General features: G+C 40.1%; 1 protein-coding gene and 1 long non-coding RNA gene across 22 annotated transcripts in view; one reads left to right on the forward strand and one right to left on the reverse strand.

Moving 5' to 3' along the window:
• The window catches only part of DLG2 (discs large MAGUK scaffold protein 2), a 2,194,174-nt gene that overhangs the window by 239,560 nt on the left and 1,936,902 nt on the right, over nt 1-17,712 (reverse strand). The gene's annotated exons all lie outside the window — the stretch shown is intronic.
• On the forward strand, nt 1,746-17,343 carry LOC134736910 (uncharacterized). The gene is made up of 2 exons (XR_010121387.1): nt 1,746-5,659; nt 11,654-17,343. It is a non-coding gene; the product is annotated as an uncharacterized lncRNA (long non-coding RNA).

Consider the following 17,712-nt stretch of genomic DNA (forward strand, 5'->3'; position numbering starts at 1 on the left):
GAGCTGGTTACCAGGCAAACGGTCTGTTTTAAGATTTGCCGATCGCTAAGGAGAGTGAATTAGGGGGGTGGGGATGGACAAACCACCCCGTACATACCTCCTTTTGGCAGCTAAGAAAAACAATTTCATGACAAAGAGACTTGTTCTTTTCAAAGCTCACCCAACAAATGAAACTGATAGAATGAAACCTGAGAAACTTTAGCAACCAAAGAAAGCAGCCTTCCAAGGATCAAGGTGAATAATTGATTCATCGGGTTTTCTTTCATCTTTTAAGCTATTTTGCTCGTTAAAAGGAAATTGTGGAATTTGTCAGGAGCCCAAACACTGACACACACTTCTGACAGCAAGTGCATATTCCAAACTATGGGTACGTTTGCCAAGCTTATTCAACAACAACGATTAGCAGCAAAGCCAGGAACTTACCGAGCACAAAATTATTGGAACAAAGCAGGGAGGAGGCAGGAGGCACCAAAGGCAGCTTCTCCGTCTCCTTGGTGCCAGGTTCTCCTGTCTGCTGTCCGGTTCACACTTGCCTTTATAACTAAGACTCCGACAGAACTCACTAGCAGAACCTGATGAATTATAAAACAGCCCCTCCTAGATTCTCATATTTTACATCACAGGGGGTGAACATGCAGCATTCTCGCTCACTGGGTACATATATTTCCTTGTAACTCATCCTGATAAACATATCAGCCTTAGAAGCAGTGACAGTAATTGGTGTTTGGGATGTACCACTATTAACCAATAAGATGCTTTCCCACCATCAGTAGTGTACCCCCATCCTCTGCTCGTGTTCCCCTACACCTTGTTAAGGTGGATCCACCCAACTCAGTGAGGGGTAGGCAAAGACAACAAAATGTGGAAAAAGCCCCTGCACCAATGCACATACAGCAAGGCGTATTACTCTGGGTTAAAGCTCTTAATAGTAAGGATCAACTCCTATATTTGCATAGCCTGTCACAGTCTACCAAACACTTTCACTCTCACTGAGTCTCTCAGTGACTAAAGAAGGTATCAGGAGTGCTACAGTACAGATGAGCACCAGAGATCCGAGAGACTAAATGACTTTGTTTGGTATTCACTGAATTTAGGGAATGCAAGGAGTCCTAGAGATTAGGGAGTCCAACCTCCTTACTGTGCAGATAAGGAACCCCTGGCAAGAAAGATAAAGTGACTTGCCCAGGTCACACAAAGTGTGATTTGAACTTGAACCCAAACCCAGGTCTTCTGATGGCAAAGTACAGTGCCTTTCTATTCTAGCATGCTGCCTCTGGAGCATGAAAGCCGAGCAAATGAGAAGACTGGAAATCATAAACAGTACTGTTGACCAAAAATCATTAATAGGCAGGCTTCATGGGGAGCAGTGCCTGAGCTTTTTGTTTCCTCCCTGACAAGGTCAATTTAACCTTTTTAGGTTCATCGAATAACAGCACTGGAAAACATGTTTTGGATAATAATAGCTAATATCTATTGAACATATTTTAGGTGCCATGTAGTATTCTAAATGCTTAGCATGTATTGACTCAATCATCAAAATGTCCCTGTGAGGTAAGTACTATCATAAGCAACATATTGCAGAGAAGCTGAGATTCAGGGAGGTCAACTAATCCACGTAGGATCATACATCTGTTAAGTGGCAGAGCTCTAATGGACTCCAGGCAACTTAGTTTCAAAGCCCAGACTCATATATATTATCTGGCCCCAAGCAGTGTTTTACACTAAACTGCTAGAGGCCGATGAACAATGAGAGGAGACTGATTTACCATGGCCTTCAGTAGAAAGGATAAAAAGATAAGTTTTGGAATTCAACAGAATTGTGTTTAACCCTGTCTTTGCCACTAATTTACTATAACGCAGATTGTTTTATCTGTAAAATGGGTATATTAAAATCTACCTCACAAGACTAAACGGAGAATATCAAGAAAATATAGTGTCTAGTTTATAGTATGTACCCCCAAATGGTTCTCATTCCTGCCGTATTTCCCTTGACAAAATGAATTCTGCCACACCTTCTCCCTAAACTACCTTTTAAGATGTTAATTTTACTGTGCTAAGGAGTCTTCTAACCTGCCAGCCAGTGAAGGGGGAAAAGCCCTAAAGAGACCTAACATCTCTCTACCAGAGATGGGCTTTCTATAAGAGAATGAAGGGCCCAGGGCTCTGTGCTGGGCTGCTGGCCCAGCTCACTAGCTTCTCTCTGCTTTACTTCCACCATTACTCAAATAAACTCATCAGCCCAAGAAAGCAAATTTACAACATGTCTGCTATCCACTGTGAGACCATCTTGGCTTCTCTCACCCTTTTCAAACAAGCTCCTACCACAAAACCTATAAAAACAATGAACTTTTATATATAACTATACACTTACAGCCACTAAGTCACGGTGTGCCAAGCAGGAAGACAGGTATCTCTGTCTTGAACGTTCCACTGCTAACTCCTACTGTAAGTCAGTATAACCTAGTATTTGGCCACTGATGAGGTCTCTATCTGATGAGCTCCTCCCTATCAGAAACTGCTATCTTCAAGGTATGCAGTCAGCATTCCTTGAGAGCCATCAGAAGTAACCCTCTGTGAGACAAAGTGATGCTGTAATGTTGCAGGATATGCAGGTTTAGACATGAGAGATTTTCTCAGCTCCATGTTTCCAGAGAATAACTCTGTGGCCAACTTAATTTGCTCACATACAGTCTGTTCTCTCCTTGTTTAGTTTTTCCTCTGAGCATCTTACTAGAGGGTCTGGAATATGCATGGATGAGATGCCCTCTTTCCTGACCATACTTAATAGTAGGTACTATAAGAGCAGAGGTAAGAAATATAATTGGAGGTAAGGGGTGGAGGAAGACATGTGCTTCTAAACTGGTAAGAAAAGTCAGATGTAAACAAAGAACAGGTGATAACTACAGCTACAAGATCAATGGTTACTTCCTATACGTCTAAAGTGGGGATCCACTTATCTGAAATGGCTTGGCCTCCAAGTCTTCTCAGTGCCTTCCACCTACATTTAGCCCCCAAATCCCCTCAGGAGCCATTTCTTCCCCGTCCATTTCCCCCTGCTACCTGGCTATTCCACCATCATTCCATGAAAAATTAATATATATGAGTCATTATAACTCTTATATTGTAGCATTTCTCTGTTCCCCTGTCACGAATAATCATAATTTTATACATGTTCTTTCATAATTACTTCAACCAACAATTACTCTCAGATATAATGAACTATGTAGAGCCTTGAAGCTATAGCAATATTTTGCCTAAATTAGTGATGTTGCCAGTATTTATTGAGCACTTATTATGGGCTGACAATATACAAAACTTTACACATTTCTCATTTAACCTTGACAACTTTTTGAAATGGTCTGTACTATTATCTTTACTGTATAGGTGAGGACTCTGGCTAGAAAAGGTTAGGTAACTTACTAACAGATGGCACAGTCAGAATAATAGCTGAGGTCTAAGACTACAGCACCTGTTCTCTTAACTCTCATATCCACTGCTTTTAAGCACTTGCGGCAACAGATAACATAAAACATTAGTGTCTGTTTTCACTTCCTCACATCCCATTCTCTCCTTTACTGACTTCAATCAGGCTTCCCACTAAAATTGTTCTTATCAAGGTAAATGAAAACATTGTCACTCACAAAATCAATATCCAGTGCACAGTCTTCAGTTTATTCAACCTCTCCCAGCATTTGGCAGAATCAATTACAACTTCCCTGAATCAATCATTGTCTCTGTTTGGTTACCAAGACCCCCCTGGTTTTTCTCCTACTTCACTTATCTATCCTTCTAGGTCTCCTTTGCTGGGCCCTTCTCTGCTTTCTGATATTTTAAATTTGAGTGCCCCCAAGTTTGTCATTAGACTTCTTTTTTATACTCACTCCCAATGCTAGCCATCCAGTATCAAGACTCAAATGCCATCTGTAGATCAAAGGCTACCACATGTAGATCTCCAGTCTCAATCTGTGCTCTAAGCTCCAGACTCATATCCAGCTGCATACCACATCTAAGCATCTCTACTTGATTGTTTAATAATAGGCTTCTGATATTTAAAATGCTCAAAACTAAACTCTTGGTTTCCTCTCCTGAATCTGCTCTACTCCCAGTATGCACCATTTAAATAAATGGCACAATCATTAACCTAGTTGCTGTGGCCAAAAACCTGGGAGTCATTCTTGACTCTCCTTTTTATCTTACACCCATGCCTTATTCATTATCAAATCCTGTCAACTCTGTCTTCAAAATGTACCCTCAGTCTTTTTTCCATCTCCACCCTCATCTCCCTAATCTATACCACTATCATTTCTCACATGGATTTCTGCAACCACTTCTTCACTGGTTTCTTTGTTTCCATTCTTGCCTTGCTGCCACCCTTCCTCCACACAGCAGCCAGCCATGTTTTTAAAACAAAATTCAGACACCAACACTCCTTGCTCAGCTCCCTTCAGCAGCTCCCCTTTCACTTGGAATTTGCTCCTTTCACTGCAGCCAGAATTCCATCTGCTCAAGTGTCTCCTTGGAGGAGGAGATTTCTCTGACATCCTGTATAGAACAGCATCCTCTATTCCTCCATTTATCTCTCCCTCTTATTAGACTTCCAAAAAATTTATAGAACTTATCTCTGCTTAAACATATACTAAATATTATATATTAAATGTATATATGAAATATTTTATATTTGTTTATTTCTTTACTTTTGCTCTTCTACCCAACTAGAATGTAAGCTCCGTAAGGCAGGGTCCTTGTCTTTTCTGTCCTTGGTTGAATCTCCAGCACCAGAGCAGGACTTGCCACATAATATGTACACATTAAATGAATGTTATATGTAATATGTATTTATTAAATGAATGTATTTGAAGTCTTATCTTCACTACTTTTTTTTTTTTTTGAGACAGAGTCTCGCTGACGCCCAGGCTGGAGTGCAGTGGCGCGATCTCGGCTCACTGCAGGCTCCGCCTCCCGGGTTCACACCATTCTCCTGCCTCAGCCTCCCGAGCAGCTGGGACTACAGGCGCCTACCACCTTGCCCGGCTAATTTTTTGTATTTTTAGTAGAGACGGGGTTTCACTGTGTTAGCCAGGATGGTCTCGATCTCCTGACCTCCTGATCCGCCCGCCTCAGCCTCCCAAAGTGCTGGGATTACAGGCGTGAGCCACCGCACCCGGCCTCTTCACTACTTCTTAGTCCTATAACCTTACACAAATTTCTTACTCTCCCTACATTATAAATTTCTCAATTATAACTTGTTTTTTAAAAATAAACAACCCTCCCTTATTTTTCTTTCTGATGCTTTATAGGTACTTACTAATATATTCAGCCTATCCTGTGTATGACTTTGATACAACAATTCCAGAGACTGGTCAATGTTGTGGGTTGAAATGTGTCACTCCAAAATTCACATGTTGAAGTCCTTGCCCCCAGTACCTCAGAATGTGACCTTATTTGGAAATAGAATTGTTGCAGATGTTATTAGTTAAGATGAGGTCACACTGGAATAAGGTGGGCCACTACTTCAATCTAGTTCAATATGGCTGATGTTCTCATAAGAACACGAAATTTGAGCACAGAGGTGCACACAGGGAGAATGTTTTGTGGAGATGGGAGTTATGGTGCCACAAACCAAGAAACTACCAGAAGGCAGAGAAGAGGCCTAGACCAGGTATTTCCCTAGTGCCTTCGCAGGAAGAATGGCCAAAATAACACCTTGATTTCAGACTTCTGGTCTCCAAAGTGTTGAAACAATACATTTCTCTTGTTCTAAGCCACCCAGTTTATGGTACTTTGTTACAGCAGCCTTAGGAAATGAATAAAGTCAGTGAGATATTATCCTCATTTAGTACATGAGGAAATCGCAGCTGAGAAAAGTTGAGTAACCTGCCCCAGGTTTCACAACTAGAAATTGGCAGGGCTGGGCTTTAACTCAAAATCTGTACGGCTTCAAAGTCTATGCACAGTGGCGGTGGTTCTTAGACACTGGTCCTTGGCCCTTGTTGGTCCAGAGCAGAATGAGAAAAGGAAGTAGGATGCAGTGATTTTTCATCAAGGTAAAATGATCTTCTTTTATGATAGAATTATTGCCTTCCTGCTATTTATTTTTTCTTCCTATTGTTTTGGTATTGTTCTTTTTACTTCTGAAATGATGGTGAGAATAAACAGTAGTTGGATTTTTTTCGTAAATTTTTATTTTGTTTTTTAATGTCTTTCATTTTATTGACAAAATAAAAAGTTGGCAATCCTGTGGCCTATAGAAGTTTGTTCTGAAATGTTTCTGGTTTATGAAACATAAAAGTCTGAAAACAAATGTTCCAATGCTGTCCCCTTTATGAAACAAGTCCTCAGCCTGGGCAACACTGTGAGGCCCCATCTCCTCTAAAACAAACAAACAAAGCAAAAATATCAGCTGGTCATGATGGCATACATCTGAAGTCCCAGTTACTCAGCAGGCTGAGGGAGGAGGATCACTTGACCCTAGGAGAGCCACACTGACACTACAGTGAGGTATGATTACGTCACTGCACTTGTGTTGCCTGGGTGACAGAGCAAGGCCCTGTCTCGAAAGAAAAAAAAAAAAAAGGAAGCTTTTCACAAACAGTGACACACTTGGTAGAGAGAAGAAGCTTTGCTCTCAATCAACTGCAGAGGTCCCTGCTCATAAACAAAGTGTCCGCGTTAATGGTCACAATCTCAATTAATTACCACAAAATTATTCTGATATAATCCCATGCAATGAATTTGTTTGAATTTAACAATATTCATTAATTCATAAATTTCCTCAGTCTTGCCCCCTTCCTTTTTAGTATAGATTTCCTAGTTTTCAGTAAAATTCTTGACTTGCTTTTGATTTGATCCATTTTCTTTTGGGTTCAGGATTTGTGGGCTTGTGCAAATGTCTGAGGATTAAATGAGATCACCTCTGTTAAGTATCTAGAACACCATAAAAGCTTTCAGCAAATGCTAGTTCCCTTCAAAGAAAGAAATGAAGATTTATGCATCCAGAAGGGAAATGGCTTTAGGACTCAAGGAGATTTACAGCAACTGGATGACTTTGCAAGATGGACCAGCCTGGAGAGTGTTAATAAACTTCACCCTCTTGTTGAACATTCAGTGATCCATGGCAGTTTATAGAAATTGTAGCAGTCTATTTTTATGAATTCGTGTTCATGAGTATGTGTGCATACATCATATAAACATAAGTATATATGGAAATTAATATATATTGATGTCATATACATCATTAATATAAATTTGATTGGTATGAGTATGTGTACCTTCTTCAATTTCTGAGAAAACTCAGAAGGAGAAAGCCTTCCTACATATAAGAGTTTACCTTCTTTGTTTATCCATTATCTGGTCCCCTATAATCTAATTTGGGGACCACCAATTTGTCCTATCCCAAGAAACCTTAGTTAAGACCATTTCAATCTATCCCTTTGCCAAAGTTATCTCAGACTTCAAATCAGTAAAGAAGAGATTCCTTCATTCTGTGAGTATATATGGAGGGCTTACGATGTCCCAGGCACTACATTATTATGTTGAATGCCAGAAGAACAATGTAATCAAGGTCATATTTTCCCTCTCCTTAGGCTCTCAGTCCAGGGTGTAATAAATTTAATAGATAATAGCTAACTACAGAGCTGCATAGCATATTTTTATAAGGACTTTCATTAAGGTGCTATAGAGGCTAAGAGGAATGGCATCTAATAACTCAGTCTGGGGACTGAGGTCATGAAGCCTTCTGGAAGGAGGGGATGAGCCTTAAGCTGGGTCTTAATGGATGAGTAGGAGATATTGAGATATCCAAACAACAAGTGTTGCAATCAGAGTAAAAAGCATATGCAAAGAGATGGTGGGGGGTTAACCACGGAACTCTGGAGGAGTGAAATTTTATCCATTTAGCACTTAATAACATAAGTACATGTGATGGAAAAAAGACTAACTTGAGAGTAGGAATACCAGAGACTAATCATTTTTTTAAATAAACTTCTTCAATGCAATGAAGGCTAAAGTGGAAAATGTCATGCTTTATAGTTAGACAGTCGTGATTCATTCAAGCTGACCTTTGCAAGTTGCTTAACTTGTCTGAATTAAACCTTGGTTCCTCATCTATAAAATGAGGATAATATTATCTAGTTCATATAGCTGTTGTGTTCTTATGAAATAAAAAAAATGTAAACTATCTTGTTTCTCACACAATTTACTTACATTAAATGTCAAAACAAGACACCAGACTAAATGTCAGTTCATGTCCTGAAAACATTTGTGTCATTGTGAATAAGAACATTCATCACTCATACCAACTCTGGTTTCCCATTGGGATATATTTATCTGTTCGCTTCCTAAACCAGTGGTTTCAAAACTTTGCTTGCGACACCATCATTTAAAATCACTTTGCGTACTCGCCCATTATCTTAATATTTACATAACTTATATTTACATATATATATTTATGTAAATATAAATTATGTATATTTTATGTACATAAAATATTATAAATTATTTTGTAACTGTATTACTGTGGCACAGTGTGGCACACTATAAAACATATAACAAAACATAAATTTAAAGGCTGTGATGAAAAATTAATAAAAAGAGAAGGTCTTGGCTACCACTGGGGCGCGTATAATCACTTTGAAGAATACCAAGATCTCCTAGAGAGAAAAGACCTAATCTTATTCATTTATGGAGCACCCAGAAGCACAGACCAAGTACTAAAGAAATATCTAGGAATTGAAGAAGCAACAATGGGACATTAGAAAAAACCCCAAAACTCTGTGGCCTACTAGTGCCACTGTCTGTCCAAACCAGTTGTTTAGTTTTTAATATGTGTTTTAATTATAATACAAGTTTAATATAGCAGAAATGTTAAACAACCTAAATATAATGGCTTTTCCCCCTAGATGTCAGTGGCAAATAGAGAGGTAATATTCATTATTTTTAAAAGAGCTAATTGTAATAATAACCATTTGCTGAACACTTCTAAGGGGCAGGCACTACATTAATGCCTTTACAAGTACTTATTTGCTCTTTACAATAATCTTGCACCTCTGTAGAGGGTATCAAACATTTTGGTCCATGCTGTGGGTGGGGGTGGGGGGTGTCTGCAAACCATGGCCTGTGGGCAAATCTGTCCCACCGTCCATTTTTATATAGTCTATAAGCCAAGAATGTTTTTCACATTTTCAGTTTGTAGAAAGAAAAATCAGAAAAGAATCCTGTTTTGTACGAAACTTTTTTTTTTTTTTTTTTTTTTTTTTTTTTTTTTTTTTTTTTTTTTTTGAGACGGAGTCTCGCTCTGTCGCCCAGGCTGGAGTGCAGTGGCGCGATCTCGGCTCACTGCAAGCTCTGCCTCCCGGGCTCACGCCATTCTCCTGCCTCAGCCTCTCCGAGTAGGTGGGACTACAGGCGCCCGCCACCATGCCCGGCTAATTTTTTGTATTTTTAGTAGAGACGGGGTTTCGCCGTGGTCTCGATCTCCTGACCTCGTGATCCGCCCGCCTCGGCCTCCCAAAGTGCTGGGATTACAAGCGTGAGCCACCGCGCCCAGCCTGTACGAAACTTTTATATGAAAATTACATGAAATTCAAATTTCATGACCATAAATAGTTTTATTGAATCACAGCCACATCCATTTATGTATGTATGTATTGTCTACGGCTGCTTTTGCACTACAATGGCAAAGTTGACTATTTCAATAAAGACTGTATGACCTATAAAATATAAAATGCTTGGTATCTGGCCCTTGACAAAACAAGTTTGCTGGCCCCTTGTGTATATGATTGGAGTCTACTGGACATGTGCACGCTGCAGCTTGCATGGCTCTAAGTCATGGTTCCAATAACGATCCTATCTCTGAAATGTAGGTTCAGAGAGGTTGTCACTTGTCCACGCACTTAGGAAATGGCAGAATCAGAGGTTTTTAGGATGATTTTTTAAGGCTGAAATATGCACTTGATCTCACCTAGAGTTCAGGACACTTTTCTCTTATGGCCTCTTCTGGCTATGTAACTTAACTAGTCACACGTAATATAACTTCCCCACTGCCTCCACTGTCTTCTCTGTATTCTCCTATCTAGCTTTTAATATATTTATGGCTAAGGGCAGGGTAGGGTGGGGAACAGGTCAGTGGAACAAAAGTACAATTCACTCATTCACAATACTTTCCATTCTCCCTCTTCGAGTCTCTCAAATACACACTTGGCCCCTGCGTATGAGGCTCTGCTGTCTCTGGCTGAGCTGAAAGTGATGAAAAGGACATGTGATGGAATGCTGGAAACCTCATTACTGGCTCTTTGCCTACAGAAACTCAGCCAGCTTATCTTCTTTCCCAAGGAACTTCAAACTTACACTGGCTCAGCTGGTTCTAGGTGCCTGTAACAAGCTGCTCTGCCCAGTGGAGATCAGAAGCCAACAGAAGATACTCTGCATATGCTTTGCTGTCCTGGAGAATATGTTCCCTTTTTTCTCATTCTCACTGTAGCAGATTCTCCTAGGGTCTTGGCCACTCCTGGGTTGTAATGTGGATACCGAAAAGTGCAAGTTACAATAATTTTTTCCTGGATGGTATCCAGAAGACCCAGACATGTGAACAGAATTTCTGTGGCTGCCTAATTATAGCTAGAACTTCACTTCTAAGCAAGGACAACTACACTGGCAGGACATGGACTATGTAAAGTTGTGAGAAGAGCTTTCACATATGTTAATCTCACTGACTCCTCCCAGTAAACAGGAATTTCTTATTCCCATTTTATAGATAAAGATGCTGGGACTCAAGAGGAACTAAGCAGTGTATATTTTGCATGCATCCAGTAAGTGGTAGATCTGAGCTTCAAACCTGAAGCTTTCTGACACCTAAGTGCCTGTCATTTCAGTAAAGGAGCCTGTTATAAAGAAGTCAGTTTGTTGCCATAATAGTCATTAAAAATCAAGCAAACAAATACCCCTTCCCTGCAACAAATCATGGCATGATTACTCTTTATAATTGGGATACAGCATAGCATAATGGAGTTCAATGATGAGCAGGGCTCAAAGTTATTGGCAAATCATTTAAACAGCCTGATTCTTTGTAAATTTATCTGTAAAATGGAAGTAATAACATGCCTAACTTTTAGGATCATGGTGAGGGTTATATAAAAGAATACAGGTATTCTGTTTATATGAAATGCCTAGAATAGGCAAATCCATATAGATGGAAAATAGATTGCTGGTGCCAAGGCTGGAGGTAGGGGGTGGGAGGAAATGAGGAGTTGCTAATAGTCATGGGGTTTCTTTTGGAGATGATGAAAATGCTCTAAAATTGTGGTGATGGTGAATATACTAAAACCCACTGAATTGTATATTTTAAACAAGTGTATAATATGGTATATGAATTTAAAAATAATGTAGGTAAAGGGCTTAGCACAACGCCTGGCACAAAATACGTGCTTTATAAATGTTAATTTTTGTGATTATTGTTTTGAGGCAGAGACTGTCTGGTTCGCCAAACTCATTTCCTCTTCTCCTAGAGCACAAAACTAGACTCTACCCTAAAAATTAGGCGTGGCCATGTGTCTGAGTCTGGGCCAAGGGAATATCAGTTCTGGCCAATGTAAGGGAACAAGGTAGGCCCATAAAAATATTCCCCTCACAAGCCTTCATGTTGTTTCCCTTCTACTAGCTTGATGCAATGAATCTTTTGGCTTCAGAGCTACATGTTGAAGATGAAGGAGCCATAGTGTGGAAAAGCCAAAGTTCCTGAATCACTGACCGGGGGAGAGTTGCCCATTAGCCAAGAAGACCGGCTTTAGACTTTCTGAGACAGTAAATAAGCTTCTAATTGTTTAAACCTTTATTTATTTTGACTTTTGATTGTAACAGCTACTGGTATTATTATAACTGACAGGTTATTGTTAGTTTTTACAGTACCAAATTGAGGAGAAGTGTCAGCCCTTGTCATATGCCTGAAATAAATTCACTGTAGATTGGCTGACCATGCTGGGTCTGGGGGCATGAGTGCACACAGGAAAAGTTGTCTGGTGAATTTGAGCATTATTTTAGTACTGTTGAACAGTCACTGGACAGTTTGAGTGTAGTATGCAGCCTCTAATTACCTTCCCCAACTTTGGGGAAGCAGAGTCCTTGTTTTGCCCTCCAGTCCCTTCAGGAAGGGCCAAATGAACAGCAGGCAATCAAACCGTGCACAGCAGTAGGGTGTGGGAACAGCGAAGGCAGCTCTGTGCCTGCTGCTCCACCCTTCTCTCCTACCTTCCTTTGTGGAGGACACCATACCCTGTCCTCTTCCCTTTTGATAAAAGGGAAAGTAATACAAATTAAAGATGTGACCCAATCACATTATTTTGTCCTTGCTTAGTGCTTTTTAAAGCAGTATCCTACACTCTAAATGTGGAAGGCAGAGACAGCTTTTAGCTCTCCGGGTGAATAATGCCAAAGTATTTGATTGCTATTGTCTCTCTTTCAGAGGGTTTGCTGTCAGAAGGAAAAGCTCTGAGTCACTCTTTAGAAAAGGTGAACGGAGGATATGCAACCACAAGCCAAAGGTGACAGATCGGAAAGGGACCAATCACTAGGAGCAGGGTTTCTCAGGTTTGTGAGCCCCTTCCCTCATGCAATTGTGTCAAATTGGGCCAAAAATGCGTTCTGTATCTTTCTCACAGAGGAGTGCTGTAAAACCCAATGGGCATGTAAAGTGAAGTGCAGTCATATCTTATAAAAATAGCTATTGATTCCTGAGTGTTTACTGTGAAGCCTTCTTACATAGCTTGTTTAATCTTCTTGACAAGCTTAATACATAAGTATTATTATTGGCCCACTTGAGAGCTATTGAAACTGAGGCTCAGAGGTTAAGCAAAGCAGTGTCCCCAGGATCACACAGGTAGTGAACAACGGAGCTGGGACTCTAACTAGGAATTGAGGGATGCCAAAAGACTACATCTCTCACCACCATGCCCTTCAAGGACTTCAAACAAATGAAAAGCATTAGCAAGGTAAATGGCTCTTCTGCTGGAGAATCTAGAATGTCCAAAGCCAAAATGTCTACCCTTGCATAGAAAGAACATCCTACAAGGCTGCCTGTGTTCAGCATATTAAGTGCCTAAAAGAATAATGAAACAGATAAGAAAAGGGAAGAACAAAGGCCATTGTCCCGGGCCCTGGAGACTAGCCTGCCTGAACATGATTCACAGTCATTCATGGACTCAGACCTCATAGATTTTGAACATCAGATCATTGCAGATAGAAATGTGAACTTCCAGATAGCAACCATATCTTCTTGCTGAAAATAGCTTCCCTCCCCCCAGCACAAAGTCATAAAGAAAGAAAAAAGAATCTTAATTTCCTTCTGCTTCCTGTTTGCCAGACTGTTCCTTTTTTCCTTCAACCTCACGGTCCCATTGTTTCTCTCATTTCTTCTTAGTATGCTCTGTTTAAACCAGATGGAGCAGTAGCATTTTGAAGCGATTTTTGAACCCAACGGACTCGCGTCATAAACAAATAAACAAATGAACACTTTAGCAATTGGCAAATCAGGCAGGAATGGGTTTAACAACTGAGCTGGAAATGTAGCTGAAAATCTACTCCATGATGAAAGATCGGAATGTGGTACAAGTTCTTTTCACCGAGTAGGTAACCACACTGACTTCTTTCAGTAAACTGGGGGCTAAAGAGAGATGCAGTGGGGAGGCAGCGGCCAAGAGCTTCAGAGACACATTCAGTGGCCCCCTGTCTACTTTGCATTACCAATATGCTGATAAATTATCCCATGGTTGCTATGAAATATTTGTTCACAACCTATAAAAGTAAGGCATTTTCAAGTGCTGGTTTTCTTTAAATACATTCTCTTTCCTTTAAGTCTTACATAATTCAACTATCATTCCATGTGAGGCTTAATTTAAAGAAAACCGTAAGTTGAGTTAATTCACTGTGAAGGGTTATGGAAGCTATATTTATTCCACAGAGTCAGCAGCAGTGTAATGGAGTATCTATTATATGCCTGACCTAGTGCCAGGTTCTGGGAATACAAACATGAATAGCCCAGCCCCTGCCCTTAAGATGTTCACAGAACTCGGAGGATTCACAAACTAAGTGAAAGTGAAAGACGTGTTACCACTATTAAGATAGAAGAAAATATATGAGGTGCTTAGCAATCACCTCTAATGAAGGAGAAATTATGTATGGGGAAGGGAAGAGGATAGAGTTTGTGATTCAGTAAAAGAGTCCCAGCTGGGTGCGGTGGTTCACGCCTCTAATCCCAGCACTTCGGGAGGCCGAGGTGGGCGGATCACCTGAGGTCAGGAGTTCGAGACCTGTCTGACTAAGATGTTGAAACCCCATCTCTACTACAAGTACCAAAATTAGCTGGGCATGGTAGCAGGTGCCTGTAATCCCAGCTACTTGGGAGGCTGAGGCAGGAGAATCACTTAAACCTGGGAGGTGGAGGTTGCAGTGAGCCGAGATGGTGCCACTGCACTCCAGTTTGGGTGACACAGTGAGACTCCATTTCAAAAAAAAAAAAAAAAAAAAGAGAATCCCCTGTCTGTATACCTATAAGGCCTAAAAAGCTGTTAACCAAGGGAGAAGAGGTTGAGATGATGGTCTGGACAGAGAGCACAGGAGGAATTGGGACAGGCTCCACTGTGGTGTGAAACAACCTGAAGGTTATGGTCACTGTAGATATTTGAACCCAGTTGGAAAGCAGACTCTGAGGAGAGAAATGAGAGGCAGGCCTGGGAGTCAGGGAGTGGATCGTTCTCTGTCATGTGGATCAGGGGACTCCATCTCATAGGCCATAGGAGTCTCTGTAAGACTTTAAACAGCAGAGTGATCATGATCTGATTTGCACTTTAGAAAATCACCTTGGCAACCATGTGGAGGATGGACTGGAGGTGTTGAGGCTGGGAGCATAGAGAACAGTTAGGAGGCAATGGCAGCAGTCCAGGTAGGAGGGATAGGGCCTGACCTTAGATGGCAGCAGTGGGGATGTAAAGAAAAGGAGGGAGAACTAATATTAGGAAGGAGAAAATCTGGGCTGGAGGTAATGAAATCTGGATTCTAGTCCTAGCTTTGGCACAATCTCTTAATGTGGCCTTAGACAAGTTCTTCCTTTTCTGGACCCTGTTTCCCAATGTGGCAGGTGAGAGGGGGACATTTTGTGGCTATATGAGAATTCACTTTATATATGTACTTGGTTATTATTATTTACTCATTAGGTAAGCCAGCCAGCCAGTCAGTCAGTAAAGGCATTCATTCCTTGAGTCACAGTTTTGGGCATCTTGATATGAAAAAGCAAAATGGTAGTACAAAAAAATCCAACCAAGGGAATGAGGAGACTTGAAGTCCATAAGCATTTACTGATCATACGTTAAGTACAAAATGTACATCATAATCTACTACAGATATGACGGAAACAGAAATGACCAAGATGTGTTCTCTACCTTCTGAGAGGGAAACGAGGCATCCTATGATTAATTCAATTAAACAAATATTGAGTAAGTTCCTATGTGCAGAGTATTGTGTCTGTCATAGTTAAGGAAACAGAGAAATAGGACATGGTCCCTGACATGAAGGACTTTGTAGTCACAAATGGAAGAAAAGTGATACTGCTATTGGAGAGCTGCAAAGCACTATGGGAGCCCAAGACAAAAGAGAATATGTACCAAGTCAAAAATCCATTTTTAATTTTTGCCATAGTAAACAGAAATATAATTTCCCTTTCTGTGGTTCAAGGCTGCTAAGAGCACCTTCACGAAAGCAGATGAAAGAAGAGATCATTCATTTTACTCTAAACAAAGATTTTTCTATGGTCCTATACTAGGTGTTCAATGTAAGAACAACAAGACATGCTCTTTGCCCTCAAAGAAATCAGTCAGTGTTTATAACATTTTGGATTGTGGGGAGTAGAAAGTAGAAGTTTGGTTCTACTTTGTCTACCTAACAATTCAAAGTGCCTTGAACAGTGCTTAGCATATGGTAGGTGCTCAATAAATGATCAACTGAAGTGAACAATATTAAATTTGCTACTTAAAGAAAGAAAATGAAGTTGACTCTAAAATAACAAATACTTGACATCTAATTATCCAAAGAATACACTTAGGAAAGATTACTTTTATGTAAGAAGTCATGAATAATTAATCAAACCACAGGCCACTGGCTTGTTGTAATACTAATTCAAACAAGGTTTCTAAGCAGCAGGTCTCCACTCCCGAAGTCTTAGGAAGCAGATGGTAACTAATTGCTTTAAGGGGCACTTGGTTGACCACACTTGGTTCTTTAAGCCAGAGTAAGTTCAATTTTTGGAACTCTCCTTAAGACAAATCAACCTCCAACTCCTTATATATAACAACCTGATCTGTTTCTAAACATGTAATCTAGAAAGACCAAACTTGGTAATGGTGTTGCTTAGAAAGAAAAAATAATGTCTTCAGGGCATGGCAGGGGGATTCTACTAGCAGCCTGGCCAAGAAAAGTTGCTGACTTGGCATATAAGATATGTAAAAAGCTTTTAAAAAATTAAAGGTGCTAACAATGCAGGTGGGATTTAAAAAGAACATGCACCACATTGTGATATTTTTTCAAGAACAGAGAGGCCCAGAATATTGAGATATGAGCTGGTAAGAATTATGACATTTACTTTAAAATCTTTGACCAGTAAGAAGTGATTCTAAAACACTTGCAATAGGTTTGGCTCATGGTCTCTGCACCTTGTTATAGGCCAACTTGATAAAATACAGTGATTTCACATAGGAGCTTTTGATTACAGACTGGCTTGATTGTTATCAAGTCTCTGCCATTCACTAGCTGCTACAAACTTGGATAAGTCATTGAGTCTCACTTAAGCATCAATGCCACCTGTAAATGAAGACTATGATGCCTAATGTCATGGGGTTGTGATGGGGAGTACATGAGATAATAGAGGTAAACAGCTTAGTACAGTGCCTGGCATATAACAAGTATGGTGACTATTACTATTGTAATTACGTTTGCTGAGAGGGAAATGTTCTTTCCAAAATTGGCTAAAAACCCTGTTTCAAACATTTCTGAGACTGAAATGAAATATATAGATGATAGGTTTGCAGAAATGGCAGTGGGTGTTTCATTTTCATATAATTATAATGTGCAGAAGAACATGGCAGCATCTTATGCCAATCATGAATCTTTTCTCATAGTAAAATTATTTTATGAGTGAACCTGAACTGTATGTACAATGTCTTACTAAATATGTACTTCCATGTGACATTTGGTATCATGGGTTTCTTGTGAATTCTATTTGATGATAAAATATAGAGAAGCCTAGCCTGGAAGGACCTCAATGTAAATATCATCTCTGTCACTTAAGGACGGTAAGCTCTGTCACTTAAGGATGGTAAGCTCTGCCAAAACAAAAACTTTCTGATCCTCAGTATACACATCTGTAAAACAGGGATAATAATTGTACTATAGTTTACATGATTTTGAAAGAATTTCATGAGATGATAATAATACCTTTACTGAGTTTTTGCCATGTGCCAAGCTCTGAAAGCCTATCCTAAATTATCTCTTCCTCATCCTATGTTATCTCTTCCACATCCTGTGTTACCTTCCAGAGGTGTAGTTGTCAAGTCAGGGTCTGCAGCCAAGACTTCAGAACCAGCCAGGTGGGATCAGGTGATTAGAGAGGCAGAGGGCTGCTAAATGATAGCCAAAAATATCAGTAGCTTTTGCTGCATTCAAGACAGAGCTGCA

Source organism: Symphalangus syndactylus, chromosome 6 (assembly GCF_028878055.3).
Source record: "Symphalangus syndactylus isolate Jambi chromosome 6, NHGRI_mSymSyn1-v2.1_pri, whole genome shotgun sequence".
NCBI classification, from domain to species: Eukaryota; Metazoa; Chordata; class Mammalia; order Primates; family Hylobatidae; genus Symphalangus; species Symphalangus syndactylus.